Source organism: Patiria miniata, unplaced genomic scaffold (assembly GCF_015706575.1).
Source record: "Patiria miniata isolate m_02_andy unplaced genomic scaffold, ASM1570657v1 HiC_scaffold_24, whole genome shotgun sequence".
Classification (NCBI taxonomy): Eukaryota; Metazoa; Echinodermata; class Asteroidea; order Valvatida; family Asterinidae; genus Patiria; species Patiria miniata.
This window is the reverse complement of record NW_024037063.1, coordinates 13,965,023-13,969,523: the sequence shown is the minus strand read 5'-3', so window position 1 is coordinate 13,969,523 and position 4,501 is coordinate 13,965,023. Positions and strand designations below refer to the sequence as shown.

At 40.1% G+C, this 4,501-nt stretch overlaps 1 long non-coding RNA gene across 1 annotated transcript; it reads left to right on the top strand.

Moving 5' to 3' along the window:
* The first annotated feature begins 1,437 nt into the window (after positions 1 to 1,437).
* On the top strand, positions 1,438 to 3,802 carry LOC119732492. The gene is made up of 3 exons (XR_005271556.1): positions 1,438 to 1,548; positions 1,840 to 1,953; positions 3,151 to 3,802. It is a non-coding gene; the product is annotated as an uncharacterized LOC119732492 (long non-coding RNA).
* The last annotated feature ends 699 nt before the right edge of the window (positions 3,803 to 4,501 follow it).

Here is a 4,501-nt window from a genome sequence, read left to right as displayed (position 1 = left end):
CAAAGGAGTTGCCTCTGATTATATTTATGTATGGAAATTAAATCTGAACGGAATTAGATGATGTGGCCTGTTACTTCCCCCGGGAAAATGTTGGTTAACTTCTACCAGGGATGTCAGATTCTTTGAAGAAAGAAAAGGGGGATGACCAAAAATCCTTCTGGACGCAGCGGAAAATTTAGAAATTAGACGCTTATTTTAACAGCAGGATCAATACATCTCACTTTGCAAGGCGTCAGTTCTGAGCATTGTTATTTATGGATGTCAAATATTGATAATGTCACCCTCCCCCTTCCCCGTAGTGACCAGCTATAGACATCTTTCACCAGGCAATTCTTCGTACCTCGCTAACATTACATATAATAATTATAATATAATAATTTGGGGAGGCTAACTGATCATCCGGCACAGCTGGTGTGCTGAATTGCGAAGGACGCGGCTACAACGTGGTCGGGCCGCTGGCACGTAAAGGCGCCTATGGCTGCCGTCCACATCGACCACTATGACCACGGAGCACAGCCTGAGAAGGAAAGTGTTTGATTTTTCGGGAGGGAGAACAACCGGAGGGCCCGGAGAAAAACCATCGTGGCACAGGAGAGAACCAACGCACAACTCTACTCACATGTGATCCGCGGCCAGGATTCGAACCGTGGTCACCTTGGTGAGAGGCGAGCGCTTTACGCACAAGCCACCCATGCCACCCTAAATATCAAGACGGATTCAACTATCAGGAGCTCTTCCCCTCCAAGGGGGCGCGGACATGAGCTCCGCCGCCCTCGCTCCCGGACTCTGTAAACCGGCACGTGCTCTAGACTCCCTCCAATCACGTGAGGGGCTAACAAAGCATTAAAGCCACCAGCAAATAACCGACTTTCGGAGGGAGGGGCCGCTAGGGGGATATTTGACACTAGGGGCGCTCTTTTCCCTTTTACATTTTTTTTAAAGAATCCTTAAAAGATGAGTAACATCGATTTTAAAAAGTCAATTCTCTTCTGATTCAATTGTTTTAAAAACAAGCTCGATCGAAAATATCTCGGAAGCTGCGGGCCAACCAATTCGTGTTCATGTATGATTCACGTGATTGCGCCATGAAATTTCTGGAAAGGAGTGTTTTAACTAAACTAATCCCCGGTGACCCCAATTATTTCACTATCACTTTTTTATATGGCACCTTGTGCGTCCGCATTTGTAATGATCATATTACAAACTACCCAAACAATTTAATTTTTTTTTAAACAGACGTACCCGCAAATGTTGTGGCTGGATAATTATTTCCTCTTTTAATAATTGTGCTATTAGAGTCAAACCGTATTTACAACTCAATATAGGTACCAGCAATTTATTTTTTTAATTTAATGCTCTGGTGGATTTCGACGTAAACTTTGACGTGCTTACGTGGCTCAAAGCCTTGTGTACTGGCGCTCATTACTAAAATTATCTCTGGAATTCACTTCCATTGAAACGACAGTTACTGGAAGACGTGTGCGTTCTACTGGGATGATGTTTGTGCCTCTATTGTGCAAGAGTGTATCCTAACGCGTATTATTTAAGGTATTTTTTTGTAATTGTCATTTTCTCATTTTTCCAACCGAGAATCTCGAAAGAAATTTTCGGTTTATTTCAATGGTAATTTTTTTTTACTCTTTTTGATTTTTGTTAACGATCGGATCGAGAATTAATTTCAAATAATTATAGGAAATCTTTTTTGTGCCAAAACTGTTAATCATTATTTAATTGCTGAAGAGTCAATGATAATGTTAAACTCATGAATGTTTAATAAGATTATCCAGCACAAAATCTATTCCGGATTTTGCCTGTCACGCTCCAATTTTTTTCTTACAGAATTCATCTTCCACCTTTCACGATTTCTCCAAGGGAAATAAGAAGTTACCGTCATGACTAAAAGAGGAGTTTCCGTCTTTATATTGATGCTGCTTATGGTTCAAGCAGCAACAGGTTAGATGATACTTAGTATTCAATTTTAACCATATATATTAATTTGTTGTGCACAAAATTGTATGACTAAATTTCCCATATAAAACATATGCACACACAACATGTATACATCTCATGCATGCTCACAGGTAGTCTGGTTTCCAGACCAAAAGATTCTGAGTATTTTTCTAATGAATTTTGCAAGATATTTCCAGGCACATTCTGTGCGTAGAACGCGGGAGTATATACACAGAGAAAAACGCTATTCTTTTAAATTTTCACTAAATGCCGAGGACAAATTTAATTTAAAAAGCATCAAATTTATATGATAAAATAATGTACAAATCAAACTGTCTGAGGGAGAACGAATGAAAATGTTAGCATAAGTGGTTGATCTGTCACGATCAGATCTTTTCAAAAAAGTGGCCTATTTCTAACATTTCCTTGTCGCTTCGCGCTCGCGTCCTGTGTGTACGGGCGCGCCCTTCCTGAATCCCCCCAGGGAATTCATAGGACAATTTTGATAACAATCTCGCTTATGTATAACCTAACATGTTGATGTAGACCTTCTTTTCAGAAATCCTTTTGCATTTCACTTTAAATATTTTTATTTCAACGTATGAAGAGAAGGAAACTGTATATTGTTTTCGCTCGTTTTAAATCTTAGAAGCTTACAAAATGAACGTATGCGGCTGAGATTGACTTTTGTTGTTATGCATCATCGTTCATCCTAAAAAGATTATAATTCTTCATTGTCAGCACTCATTTAGAAACAAGCATGCCAAGCTGCGTCGACTTTCCAAAATCATTTCAGGAATACGTACTCGGCACGCGCAAGTTGTGCACAAACCTCTGCAGCATTGAACCCATCAAAATTTGCATTATTTTTTCTTCCTCAAATATTTCGAGAAGTGTTTGATTATCATGTCAAATATTGATGCACATAATACAAGAAACATAACACTTTGAAAATCAAGTCCTAAAGCTCATAAACAATAATTTAGGCCTACATTGAGATCTGTTTTTGAACATTCACAAACAATATCTGTGTACAACGAGAAAGAAACGTTTTGACTGGTTCACTGCATGCACCACAGGTCTCCGCACAATGTCTGGTTATTTGTCATCCATATACAAATATCGGTAAGGGGTTTTATTTAATTCAAGATAACAGAATGATAATTGAAGCCTTTCTATCTTTTAACCCTAATAATACAGCTGATCCCTGGTGTTACGTCACGCCCCTTCTGGGGGCGGGGGCAGCTGTGGGGGCCATGATGCGGTCCGTCGGCTCTAGAACCATTCATGGATTTAAAGGGGTGGTAACTGCGAGTACAGCAGGCGTAGCGGGCGCCTTTGTCGCCTCCTACTTGTTCCCGTGCGGCGACTGTGGCTGCTTGGACATGGAATGAGAAGGTTACAGACAAGCGCAAAAGATATCCATCATTGCGCCATCAACACAAAGGGAGCAAAATATGGCAAACAATGACGTCTGAAAATGGCCATTGCTACAATTTATGGATTCAAAATATTATATTATATTTTTATTATAGTTCTCGATTTCAAAGGAATTTACATAGGCACGGCCTTCCTTGGTCGTTATCTGAAAATGAGTTGGATTTTCTTAGCCCAATTTGAAAGTTACGTACTTTTTATTATTAATCATGAAATGAATAACTGAACAAGCGATCATCTAACTCCTTAGATTGTAAAAAGAAATTGGGCTGCCAGTCATCCCTAACATAGTTCTATTTTGCACCTCGATATTATTTTTGCAAGGAGACTACGTCATGGTTCATTTACGAGTACACGTAGTAGGCATGACATGGACAAACAAATAAAATAAACAGGTGGGACTTGCGACCAAATACATTCTCTGTTTGTTTGGTTCTTTTAAGTTGTGAATATCATCAGAAAGTTTCAGGGTTTTTTTCCCAGGGGCGTAAATCCCGGGGTGGGGTGGGGGTGGGGGTATATATCCCCCACTTTATGACCGGGGGATGGGCTATTGAATCATCCCCACCATTTTTTTGTGACGAGAAAAAAAATGTTAATTTTGACTTATTTTCCGAACGTCCCAACGACAAAAAAAATGTATTCAATAGCACTGAAGAGTGGAGAAACAAAGTACAAAATCTGAAAAAAATGTAAGCGCGAGTATACATCTTTATCCGTTAGGTCAGCCTAGTAAAGTTATAGTCCCAGAGGGCATATCCCTTTATATTCTTTATTCATGATCATCACAGGGGCGGATCCAGGAATTTTTGCGGGGGGGGGGTCATCAGCAAAATATTCTGAAATGTAGACAGGTTTTTTTTTTCTCCGCGAACACTTGGTTTCCGAAAATCAAAAGGTGGGTGGGGGGGGGGGTCGTTACATAATTTACAAGGGGGCGCTGTTCAAATCCGACGATTACACCCCTAACCAAGCTGGTTCTGTCCGTATTTTGTGCACAGGTGGACATTATTACCAGGATAATTATTTTGGGTGTCAGAGCAGGGGGTGCATTATTTTTAAAGAATTTCTATGAAAAAAAATGACAGAGCTCGGGAGGGGGGGGGGGTTGACC